Consider the following 13,614-nt stretch of genomic DNA (forward strand, 5'->3'; position numbering starts at 1 on the left):
CTCATCCTTCTCAGGCAAGCCTTGGGCCTTCTTGGGCAACCTCAGGGCATTCATCTACAGGTATTGGAGCTCTGATTCCACTTTTTATTTCAGTCCACAGGGTTTGAAGAACAGGGCAGCTATGGCTTAGTCCATGAAGGTTTGGAACTGAGCTTTCTTACTTCTATGCCTATTGAGGGCTCTTGGGAACCTTCTTTGGGAGCCATAGAAGCTCCCTAACCATCAAGTAGTGCCTAGCTCCCTCAGCAACATAAAAAACGTGATTTCAGCAGGTTGCCCCATTTTCTCAGCCTATCAAAAACGTGGCCTTCATCTCCAGCACCTCTTCAGGCCATTGGCACTACACAAAGGTCTCATTTGAGGCATAGGAGCATGCTTCAACCATGGCATTGAAGGCTTGAGCTTGGCATTGACATTCAGGTCTGATATACTTTAGTCCAAGACTGTCATAACAATCCACAGGCAGCCCCAAACAGTGCTACATTAGCATTTGATGTTTATGCTTGCTTGGTACTAGCTATTGATACCATTTGGTACTTGAATCATGCCCGAATGTTATGGGAAGCTATGCATATGATATGCCATTGATTTGATGCTGATTTTGGCCTTGTTTATGCTCAGTTTGACAGTGAATTTACTGTATAATAGAGCAGGGCTGAAGCTATTTAACTCGGGTTATGTTATGCCTATTGGTCTCGACTGCTTCCCAGATGCTTGTTATGACTATTTGGATGCAAATGGAGGTTGGCAAATGTCTTGGAATGTATTTTGAGCCTCGTTTGAGCTCTATATTGTGGTTGGCACTTGACATTGGTCTACACTCGCATGCTTTGTGATAGAGGTTATACCTATGGTCTATGCATGACCCGTTGGTACATGCTTTGAAGCATATGTCAGTGATGCATGCTACCTACATTGTTTGAGCTTCTTTGCCACTTGGAGCTTTAGTTGGGCTTATACTTGGATACTTTGGAACCTCTTTTGGATGTTTCTTGGCTTGTCAGAGATTGACTTAGGTTTGTACATGATGTACTTGGATACTATCAGATGCTTGGCCACTTACATGCTCTTGGTGCTCTCAGATGTATGGTCTTTGTTGGGTATTTGACTCACGCACGCCTCACTTGCGCCTATGCTCATATGGGAGTGTCGGTGATCAGTAGGACACTGGGGCACTTTTTACTCTCGGTAGGAGAGGTTTTTTCCCCCAGACTTATGGTCTTATTGTCGTATGTACTTATGTGCTTATGTTACACACATTTGGGCACTTAGTGTGTGTCGGGTGTGAACACCCCCTACAACCCTAAGGTTTAAGGGTTGTACTTTGTACTTTCTGGTTACACTCATTCAGTCTATTCAACTTCAACTCTGTCTCTCACTCTCACACTGTCTACTGAATCCCAGCTGCACCTCGATCCTTTCATCTCACATTTGGTATCAGAGCAATCTTCAGTCTGCAGTCTGCAGCCCATGCCAGTTCTGCTCCAGGCCGTCAGCTCCAGCCGCCAGCGCAGCTCCACCTGCCTGTCCCAGCACGCCACCAGCAGGCGCCATCAACGTCTGTACTTGCGCGTGCCCTGCGCGCCACCTGTCAGCTGGAGGTGCCGCCGCCTTTGCACAGCGAGCCACCCGCCAGCAGCTCGCATAAGCCTGCTCGTCCGCCACAGGCAGCGTCAGACGCCGCCTGCCTAGTCCACGTCAGCCGTAAATGTCGCCAGTGCCATCACGTCTGCCCAAACGGCCGCCCGCCTGCCCAGTCCATATCAGACCTGCCACTGTGCTCGTCCGCCCTGACCATGTCAGGTGTGTTTTTCTTAAAAAACCAAAATTTTTAATTTTAGTCCAGAATCAATTTCTGGCAAAGGAGATTCATACGCAGCAGGGACCGAAGGCACAGCACAGGTGTGGGATAAATTTGATGCAAAGGCTTTTGTGTATTTTGAGAATAGTTGCATATGAACTGCTAGTACAGTCACAGAAAGACTGTTTTGACAAAAATTTTGGCAAAAATTTTGGGGATTTTGATATAACAGTGTTGCAGTGCACTGTTTGCACCTTGGGAAGCGTGCATTAAAAGAAGTTTTTTGACAGAGTACGCCCTTGCACATTAATTGCAGAAGCGTGTTTGCTGCAATTTCTGGAAATTTGCAGATTTCCAGTCCTACTGCTTTGACATTGCTCATTTTGTCTTTGGAAATTTGTCATCATGGCAAATCAGGGAGGTGATGTCTTTACGTATGTATCCAAGGAAGACAGATTGGACGGAAACAACTATGTATTAGTGGCCAAGAATTTATGGGATTATGTCAGTGGAGAGGAAACTCGACCGGGAGTTGTAGCTCCCGTTACTCCTCCTCCCCATGGCGCACGTGGACAACGGGGACCTCAGCCCGCTCCACCTCAGCCACTTCCTCCAAGAACTGCAGCTCAAAAAGCTTGGGATACACGTGATGCACAGGCCTTGTCGTTGATTGCTCTGGCAGTTCAACGGTCCATCATACCTCATATCCGTTCGGCATCTTCTTCACGAGATGCATGGTTGACTTTGGAGCATATGTTTGTAGGAAAGAATGAGACTCGGATCTCTTTCTTGAAGAAAGAGTTGGAAACTCTGAAGATGCATGAGGGTGATTCTATGCAGGATCACTTAAATAAGATTCAGGACTTGAGGGAGCAGCTCATGAATGTAGATGAGTATTTTTCGGATGCATAGTTGATATCCACCACCTTGAATTCCTTACCTCCTTCGTACTTGTCTTTTCATACTGCATTGAACCTCACCATGATGATTGCTGAGCACCCACTCACTTTTATTCAGCTGGTTAGTTTGCTTCTAGAGGAGGAGCAAACACGGAAAAAAAGTGGTGTGAATGCTATAGTCTCTGAGCAGGCTTTTGTGGCAAGACAGAAAGGCAAAAACAACAAGGTGAAAAATGCTCCACAGAGTTCTGGCACTTCGGGCACATCGCAGAATCAGACACAAGGGGGGACGCAAGCTAAAAAAGGAAAATGTCATTATTGTAAGAAGCCCGGCCACTATATCACTGAGTGCAGGAAGCGCATTGCCAAAGAGAAGAAGGAGTTAGAATGTCTGTTTCTACTACTCCTTCCACTGCTAGTGAGTCCGCGTCTTTTGTTGTGGACAGGGACTATTGTTTTTACACTTGTAGTTATGACATCTCTTGGGCCGATAGAGCACTTAGCTCTACAGAGGATGCTGACACTTGGTTCTTTGACAGTGGTGCTTCTAGACATATTACATCTCGCAGAGATTTGTTTGCTTCAGTTAGTGCACCTCCCGTTGGGAAATCGGTATAGTGTGCCAATAATGCATCATACCTTGTTCGTGGTATTGGGGAGATTCAGCTCACAGCCATTGATGGCTCTATTCTCCGCCTGCAGGATGCTTTGTTTGTGCCTGGAATCAAGAAGAATTTGCTTTCTATTTCTTCTTTGGCACGTTGTGGTTTGCAGGTCACATTTGATGATGACCGTTGCATGGTTAGAGATAAAGAACGCATGACTTTGGTCTTGACAGGATCTTTGTGTCATGGTTTATATGAGTTGGATGCTTTTTCAGTAGATCAGTCGGCATACTTGGCATCCACTCTTACTCCTGCTATGATACAGGCGGAGTTATGGCATGCTCATTTGGAGCATGTAAACTTTGGCAGCTTGATGCTTTTGCAGCGTACTCAGATGGATGGTTTACCTCTCTTGGAGAGACCTCCTGAGCACTTATGCGAGGGATGCATTTTGGGGAAAATGCATCGTTTCTCATTTCCTCGTGATGTTGCTTTCAGAGCAACAACCAGGTTGCAGTTGGTGCATTTAGATGTTTGTGGGCCTATGCAAACCATGTCATTGGGCGGTTGTTATTATTTTGTGACATTCATTGATGACTTTACACGTTTTTGCTGTTTGAAAAAGAAGTCAGAAGTGTATGATGCATTTTTGGCTTTCAGTGCACTTGTTGAAAATCAATCTGGATGCAAGATTAAGACTCTCCGTTCGGACCGAGGGGGGGAATACATGTCCTCTATGCTGAATTCTTTTTTGCAGCAGAAGGGCATAGTCCATCAGTATACTACAGCCTATACTCCACAGCAGAATGGGGTAGCAGAGAGGAAGAATCGGTCACTCATGGAGATGGCCAGATGTATGCTGAAGGCAAAGAGCTTGCCTCATAGTTTTTGGATGGAAGCAGTCATGTGTGCTTGCCATATTTTGAATAGATGCCCTACCAAAGCCTTGAAGACCATCACACGTTTTGAGGCTTGGAACAGCCCCGTAAACCTTCTGTTGGTCACTTTCGTACCTTTGGGTGTCTTGCCTATGCCCATATTCCACAGGTACTTAGAAAAAAATTGGACAACAAGGCTGCCAAGTGCATTTTTATGGGATATAGCAATGAGAGCAAAGGCTACAGACTCTATGATCCCGTTACAAAGAAGGTTTTTGTCAGCAGGGATGTTGTTTTTTATGAAAAATCAGAATTATCCTTGGCTGGTTTGGACACATATTAGGCTGCCCGTGATGTTTTTGAAGGGCTGTTGCCCATTACTTTTGGTGATTCAGTTGGAGCTTCAGAAAATGAACCTAATGTTCGGCCAGCTGCTCCTATGGAAAGTGCAGAAATTCAACCATTGGCTGATCGGAATATTCAGCATCATGCTGAAACTGAAATTCAGCAAGAGCTTGCACACAGTCAGGATGCTAGACAGCTACCTAGATGGTATTTGCAGACTATGCAAGATACTCCTTTGGATGCACCCATGGCTGGTCGTACAAGAAGGCAAACTCGTTTGCATGATTTAGCACATACCATGGAGTTTATTATGGCAGCAAGTACTTTTGATAATGAAGAGCTTGAATGTTATGAGGATACACAACACAGTGTGCATTGGATGGCAGCTATGCAAGCTGAATTAGATTCTATTACTAAGAATCAAACTTGGGATTTGGTGTCCTTGCCATTTGGGAAGAAAGCCATTGGAACGAAATGGGTCTACAATTGAAAAGAAAAGCAGATGGATCCATTGATAAATACAAGGCACGGCTTGTAGCTAAAGGCTACGCACAGAAAAAGGGCATTGATTATGAGGAGACATTTTCTCCTACTTCCCGTATGACGACCATCAGGTCTATGATTGCTTTGGCTGCACATTATGGTTGGACAGTGCATCAGCTAGATATCAAGACTGCATTTTTACATGGGGAACTTCAGGAGGAAGTTTATGTACAGCAGTCCATTGGTTTTGCAGTTGAAGGCTCAGAACATTTGGTATGCAAGCTCAAAAAGGCACTATATGGTTTGAAACAAGCTCCTAGAGCTTGGTATGCAAAAATAGATGCTTTCTTGCTTGGTCAGGGGTTTCTAAACAGCTCATCTGAGTCTACCCTTTACGTATGTAAAGAAGGGGGATCTATGCTGATTATATGTCTTTATGTTGATGACCTTTTGCTCACTGGAACACATGCTGATCAGATTTCAGCATTCAAACAAAAGTTGCAGCAAACTTTTGACATGTCTGACTTGGGAGTTTTGCATTACTACTTGGGCATCCAGTTCATATATAATGCTCGAGGTATTGGGCTATCACAGTCAAGGTATATTGGGCAGCTTCTTGAGAAGTTTGGCTTACAAGATTGCAAGCCAGTTTGTACTCCCATGGAACCTGGACTGAAACTGTCATTACATGATGACAGTGATTTGTTTGATATACATACATATGCTCCTGCAGTTGGATGTCTTATCTATCTCTGCAATACTAGGCCGGACATACAGTTTGCAGTTTCAGCTTTGAGCAGGTATATGCATCAGCCACGTATGTCACATTGGCAAGCTGTCAAGCGTGTTTTTCGCTACTTGCAGGGTACTCGTTCTCTTGGGTTGCTTTATGCCAAGGGGGGACCACTGTAGTTACATGCTTATGGTGATTCTGATTGGGCTGGTGATTATGATACACGTCACTCCACTAGTGGCAATTGTTTCTTTCTTGGCTCTTCTTGCATTTCTTGGCTTAGCAAGAAACAATCCACTGTTGCCACATCATCATGTGAAGCTGAATACAAGGCAGCTTTCACTACCACAGTTGAATGCGTATGGCTTAGACGATTGCTAGCTGATTTGGATGTATCTGTTACGGAGCCTACTCCTTTGTTCACTGACAGTCAGAGTGTCATTGCAGTGGCACGAAACCCAATGTTTCATGCTCGCATGAAACACATTGAGATCCATTATCACTTTGTCAGAGAGAGGCTACATGCAGGTGATATCAGCCTTGTCTACTGTCCTACCACCAGTAATGTGGCAGACATCTTCACCAAAGCTCTTCCTCGTGACAAATTTGAAGCATTTCGCGATGCTTTAAATTTGATATCCTTTGGTGGCGGATGATCCTTGTACTCTTGATCACTCTTCACTCCAGGGGGGTTTGTTGGGTATTTGACTCATGCATGCCTCACTTGCGCCTACGCCCATATGGGAGTGTCGGTGATCAGTAGGACACTGGGGCACTTTTTACTCTCGGTAGGAGAGGTTTTTTCCCCTAGACTTATGGTCTTATTGTCGTATATACTTATGTGCTTATGTTACACACATTTGGGTACTTAGTGTGTATCGGGTGTGAACACCCCCTACAACCCTAAGGTTTAAGGGTTGTACTTTGTACTTTCTGGTTACACTCATTCAGTCTATTCTCTTGGGTGTCGTGCTTCAACTCTGTCTCTCACTCTCACACTGTCTACTGAATCCCAGTTGCACCTCGATCCTTCCATCTCACAGTCTTAGCTATGAGATGTCTTATGCATTTACATGCTATCTCTAAGCTTGGTTACTCATTTGCCATCGAATTTTGTGCCAGTGGAAGCTTTATGCTTATGCTCTTGGATTTACCCAGAGCTTGCAGGTTATGCATTTAAGCTATTACTTGAGATTTGAGACTGGGATCTCTTACACATCCTTGATTATGATATTTTCTTGGTAGATGCTTCCATGTTTGCTCTTGGATGCTTATGAGCTGATTTGATCCGTCTTCATTGAGCATATACCGACCTTTGTCAGGTCTTGTCAGTGGTGTGTACATCTTGCTTATTACTCAGGGGATGTATCAGTTGTACTGATAGACTCTCTTGACACATTTGGGTGTTTGGCTCATGTTCATTGGCTGTCATAGTGCCTCTGTTATGCCCGCTTGATGCAGGATTGGACTTGGCAGTCACTGTTGTCATTGGATCTCTATTAGCTCACTGTTTGCTCTCATTTACTCAGTGTTGTTATTTAGTACAGCAAGCTGTTTTATTTTTTTCCAAATAAAATGTGGCTGATTATATTACTAAAAAAAACTAATTACAATGGAGTGCTCATGCTCAATAGACTAGCTGGAGCTGATGCAAAATCATAAATACATCATGTGTACAAGCCTCTCACGGTGGTCTAGGGAGATTGGGGAAAGAAGCCATATGGGGGGGGGGGGGGGGGTATATCGCCAACTAGGACTGCCTGCTTGCATCACGAAAAATAGATCCTTGCCACCCCAAGTGCGAATGAAATGATAACAGAGCTCCTGACGAACCTTGGACTCACCTTGCACCTGATCCCATCGGCCGCAGAGGGAGTGGATGATGGAGATCTAGAGCTCTGCTAATGTCGCTTGTGCTGAAAGTCTCTCTCTGCTAAAAGCCTCTTGACACCGCACCTTCCAGACATGCCATCCAATAAGACTCCCTATGATCTCCCATACCTCCGAGCGGTTTGCTGTGGGCTCCAGTACCTGGCGTATGGGTAGAGCCTCTAGACCCACCACTGCGCACAACCCTGCCTCGATAATGAATATCGTGTCCTGCATCCTGGCCTCATACAGAAGGTGACGGCCCTGGCTGACTGCCTGCCAACAAAAAGCTCCCCATGAGATACATCCAAGGCTGGGTGCTATACGGCGAAGGATGCGGCATGCTCCTCTCCACACGAACTGCGTCTCCTCACAAGACCAAAGGCAGTGCTTTGGGGTTTTTCCAGAGGCTGCTGTGTGCAGCGCTTACAACCTCCCTCCTGCATCTGGGCAAGCCAACTTCCCACCACTAAGCCTCCATATGCCACCAGCCATAAGAAATACGATACCCTCCTCGGCCTCCAACTATCCCATAGGCGGTGCCAGAAGGTCCGTTGGAAAGGCTCCGTGATGCTGTGCTCCGCCCACTGCCTGCTGTGTGACGGCGCCCAATCCATATCCTTCTGCATCAGTACATGTCTGCCAACCTTGGCAGTGTACTCTAGGAACCTTGATGGCTTCTTGGCGACCACAGTGGCCGGCCATAGCCACTCTCCTGGATCCCACTCTAGTTCATCAAGTGGTATTTCCTCCCAGATCCAAAGGCGCCACTCCGTGAGCTCCTTCGAGAAAACATAGGGATCTAGTCGCCATGTCTTCCCTTGAAGACCCACCACTCGAATCCTCCTCCACGAAAGGGCGGCCATCCCCTCATCCTGCTGTCCTCTGTCAAGGGCCAAACATCCCCCCTCGTGCAAGGCGAAGAAAGTCCCCTGTGGGGGACCGCCCACTCTACCTGCCACTTGTAGGGGGATACCTGCTGGTGAAAACCTAGCTATCCATACCTCCACGGGCTCAATCCGCTCTCGTATTGAGGGAGCAAGCCACTCCAAAGGTATTGCTACGTCTATCTCCCTTCTCTTGAACTCCACTCCTCTCTGGAAACCCAATACACGTTGTAGCACCTCCTCGTGCGCTATCCTATACACCTCCTGCCATGTTCTGATGGAGCGAGTCGGGCCAGTCTCCCAACCAACCCACTAGATGTGGGGGCACTCACCGATCTGTGCCCATTCCTGATCTTTGACTTGGAGGTTCCAGATCATTGGCTAAGGGTCTATCTCCTCCTGGCAGCTTGGGGAGCTCTGGATTAGGGCCTTACGAAGGCCCTGCCACACGCGGAGTAAGTTGCGTAGGAAAGGTGATCTTGGGGGGGGGGGGGGGGGTGATTTGGGCTGATGTGAAGATCCATCTCCGGGACGGCCTCCACTTACCGCCAAGCCTCGATCTATAATCCTGAAGACCCTCCTGCAAATAGGACCTTCTAGGTTTTCCCTCCTGGTGTGAGGCCACAAACTACTAGCTTGCCCAAAAGGGCCTTACTTTGATACTCTGGGTCTATGATCCCAAGCCCTCCCTCAAACCGATGCCGTATGATGGTCACCCACGCCACCTTGGCCCTAGAGTCCCTAGAACCATCTAACCCTGACCAAAGAAAGTTTTGCACTAGGCGGCGGAGCTGCACTATGCATGATGAGGAGAAGCACCAACACGAGGCAATGTACGAGGCCGTCGCTAGGAGTACCTAGTTGACCACCAGGGCTCGGCTGGCTAGTGAGAGGTGAGCCATGCTCCAGTAGATCAGTTTCCTCCGGATCAAATCCAGGATAGGAAGAAACTGCTGGACAGGGGTGATGTCGAGTCCCACCTGGAACCCTAGGTACCGGACGGTCTGGCCTCTGCTCACCCATCTAAATCCCAAGTGGACGCCCCACTCCATGCTAGATTCCAGGTCTGTGAGGAAACCAACCGACTTTCGCCAGTTGATTTTCACTTCCGCTGCAGAACAGAACACGTCAAGAGCCAGCCTCACTCTCTCCAGCATCAACTCATCGTCCTCTATGTAGAGTGTTGTGTTATCTACATACTCTGAGTCCAACAACTCAGTCTCCTCTCTCATTGGAAGTGGGAGGCCGCGTAATCCGCTCACACGTGACCTGAGGAAGTGAGACATCGCCTCTGCAAAGAGTAGAAACAGGTATGGGGCCAGAGGGCAGCCCTATCGAACTGATCTCTCCAACCGAAGCTCCTCCCCTGGCCTTCCGCCTATGAGAACCCTATTGGTGGGTGATATGTAAAGGGCAGAGACCCTGCGAATCCAAACCTGGGGGAATCCCAACCTCACCATGGTGTCCTCTAGGAAATCTTAGTCCACCCTGTCATAAGCTTTCTTGAAGTCCAAGAGTAGTATGGCCAGTCTCTGCCCACTATGCTGAGCCCACTCTGTCGCCTCAAAGAAGGTAAATAGATTGTCTAGGATGCTCCTATCCTGAACAAAGCTTGTCTGTGTATCATGGATGATGCCTGGAAGCACGGGGCATAGTCGCCTACCAATCATCTTTGCTAGTGCCTTATAGGCCACTAACAATAAGGTGATCGGTCTCCACTGGGAAAGCGCCAACCGGTCTCCCCCTTTAGGTAGAAGTCTAATAAGACCTGCCAAAAGACACCTTGGCATTTGTCCTGAAGTGAAAATCTCCTGGAAGGTCATCAGTAGGGGGTCCTTCACTACTTCCGAGTAGGTGGTGAAAAAGGCCTTGGATAGGCCATCCTCCCCCAGGCATTTCTGCCCATCCTGTGTATGGAAGGCCTCCTCTAGTTCCTTCTCTGTGAAAGGGGCTAGGAGGGTGCGTCCCATCTCCTCTGTGAGACGAGAGACATGATGTGATCCTAGACTTACTGTCTACATCTCTGTCCTCTAGCTCAAGCTCTCTCCTGCTGGAAGAGGCGCGTGTAATAGTCAGTGGCAATCTCCATCACCTCATCTGGGCTAGAATGAGTCCTCCCATACTGATCCCTAAGGCTGCATATTTGCTCTCCTGTGGTGCGGGGCCGGTGTACCTGGAAGAACTCTCTGCGCATCGTGTCTCCCTTCCTCGCCCAAAAGGCTGCTAAGGTTCGGAAAGAGAACTCCGAGTGCGTGTCCTCTAGGCCAACAATGGTTGCTCGCGCGCGCACCTCTTGTGCATGGAGGGTGGGATCCCCTGGTGGCTCCTGTAATAATCTCTATGGTTGCAAGGTGCCGCCAGAGTGCTCTCTCCTTCTAGCTCCGTTGCCTAGCCTGTATGGTTGTCTCTTGGCAGATTCAGCTTGACTTGGCTAGGGCCTCTGCAACCTTCTCTGCTATCCGGTCCCTCTTGTTCCACTCTCTGATCCAAATCTGCTCTATTTGTCTTGTCACCTCCTTCCTCCTATAGATCGAGTTAGGGATCCGACAGAATCGTATGTCTAGGGCGGATGTTGGGGGATCAAGTGTCAAGAGAACCGGGCAATGATCGGACAACGTGGTACCTGCCAACTGCTCAATCTGGCCACTAGGAGAGCCTCCCCACACTCCCACATAAAACCTGTCCAACCACTCCAGCAGGGCTCCACCTAGCGGCCTGTATCCCCACGAGAAGTCCAACGAACTCTTCTTCCTGTGGAAGGCAGGGTCTCTCCAGGCATCACGTGCTCCTACTGCTAGCAAAAAGACCTCCCATGCCTCCTCCTCCTCCCCAGCCATGCTTTGGTAGTTTCTGCCTTTGCCCTATTGGTCCTCCAAGGCCTCCAGGTTGTTGAAGTCTCCTCCAACGATCCAGGAGTCCACCTTTGGGAGTCCCTCCGCGATCTCCACCCAAAACCTATTGTGGGCCCTAACCTTCGTAGGGGCATAGACATTGAGGACTCCAAGGCATGAGTCCCCAAGATCCAATCTGATGCATAGCATTCTCCCTACTACTATCGTCCCGTGGTCTCGTACACAAGCGGTGAGACTTGGGCCAATAGAGGTGCATACGCCTCCACTCTTGCCATGAGCACCTATGGTGTGCTACCAGTAGGTGTGCGAGCTACCCGGAAGTACCTTTCCTACCCGCTGGGCCTGGGTGGGGTTGAGCTTTTGCTCTTGTAGAAGTAAGATGTCGATCCGTCCGACAAGGGCACGCTACAGCTCCTGCCGAACAATCAAATTCCTGGAACCACGTATCCCACTGTAGTGGAGACTATTCATATTCCAGGATGCAAGGTGCAGACTCATGGGGAAACCTGTGACTGACCGAATAGGCATCTGTTCGGTGTGGAGACTGCTGATGAGGAGAAGTTATGAGGCATGCAAGTACACTTTGCCGCCGGTGTGGACGGCAAGCTCCAGTCCCCCATGGTGGCCCTCGGCCGGACCATAGGGGTGATAGATGCTCCAGGTGGTACTATCAATGCATCTATCAGCCATGCTTAGAGTCATGACTCTCTACACTGGTAGAAACGGGCCGCCTGTGCTAGGGGCCACTTGATCACATCCCTCGGATCTCCTCACTGTGAAGGAGCTCGAAAGATAATGCTCGAGTGTGGGACCTCGGCACCAGCCCACCAGTTAATGTCCATCATGCAACCAGGTCACTGCTGTGGAAACAGTGCTAGTCCTTCTTCTCCCATCCACTGGGAGATGTGGTCCGCTACCTGACTCTTCAACTCTTCCCCTACATGTGTAACCGTCCACTCCCCTGAGTGAGAAGATTGCAGAAAAAATGCATAGTTTGGTCCATTCGGTGGTGCTAGTAGATGGACCTTGCCCCTCCTTGACTTACAGACCATGAAGATCCCAACCTCTAGAGGTAGTGGGAACTCTCCGCGCTCTGCAACTCTCAAGTAGGACCATGGGCCACTGCGGAAGAAATCATGTGGCAACAACTGTGCCTGTCTCGGAAAAGTATGACGGGCGGCAAGGGCGGATGAGTTGGTGGCTGTATGGGAGGGGGAAGGCTGCTGGTGCGAGGAGGATGTAGACGTGTGTGGCTTATCATCTCCTATGGGAGGAGGGGGGGTGGGTCGGGGGGGGGCCCACCTGTACCGGGTGTGGATCAAGGGGAGTCCTCGGTAGGGGCCCCGGCGGGGGGGAGTAGAATCGAGGGATGGTGGGGTGGATGGAGGTGCATGGCGGGTGTTGGGGGGGGGGTGGGTTGTGGAGTGCTTTGCCAAGGGGGTGGCGCTCGCCCACCTGCTCCTTGCTGTTGAGACTGGGTCTGAGGAGTTGGTTGCGCCCCCCCTGCCGTCTCCCTCTCTATCATCTTTGGACCCGTGTGAAGCCATCAGTGTCCACCTACGGATCTGTTGGCGGAGCCGCCTTGGCTTCGAAGCGCGTACATACTGCTGCCTGATGCCCAAAGTCGTGGCAGCGCAGGCATTGCCCTGGCTGCCCCGTCACAATGACCTGCTGCTTAAAGGCGTGCCCGCCCGTCTCAATCTCTAGGACCTGTGGGATATTCATGACCCCTTTCACTGCCACCCGTACCTTTGGGACTCCTACTGTTGTCATTGTATCTGCGAAAGACGCAGGAAGGACAGTGCCGAAGAGCCGTCCAAAGTCTTCCACCAACTGGCGATACTCTATCGCCAGGCTGGGAAAAAGAACGGCGATCGGGTGCGGAAAAAACCTATTGTGGAGTGCAAATGCCTCCACAGTAAAGCCATTGTAGCAAGGTACCATGTATATGACCCCCTTCGTGGACGCATATGGTGAACTGGCAAGTAACTCGTGAGTTGCGTCTACTGAACTGAGCTTAACCATGAAGATCCCTTGGCCCATTAGGACCGCCTCCACGATCTGCGCTGTGTCGATGCGCAGCATGGAGTGAAGCCAGTCCCGAACTTAGGTTCTGGCTAGGGAATGTCGTACTACCCTGACTATAAATCGCTGTTTCCTTTAGCTCCAACTCCATAGCTCGAACGGCTAAGAGCTGCTCCTCAAAGAGGATGACATGCAAGGTGTTTGATTGGGGGGCACTTGCTGAGTGCGCCAGCATTT

The 13,614-nt window shown here is 49.0% G+C and overlaps 1 protein-coding gene across 3 annotated transcripts in view; it reads right to left on the bottom strand.

The window, feature by feature from the left end:
• Window positions 1-13,614, bottom strand: part of LOC148014886 (uncharacterized) — a 274,224-nt gene that overhangs the window by 6,623 nt on the left and 253,987 nt on the right. The window lies entirely within an intron of this gene.

This window comes from Lygodium microphyllum, chromosome 24 (genome assembly GCF_053477565.2).
Source record: "Lygodium microphyllum isolate KBCC chromosome 24, Lygodium_microphyllum_v1.1.10, whole genome shotgun sequence".
Classification (NCBI taxonomy): domain Eukaryota; kingdom Viridiplantae; phylum Streptophyta; class Polypodiopsida; order Schizaeales; family Lygodiaceae; genus Lygodium; species Lygodium microphyllum.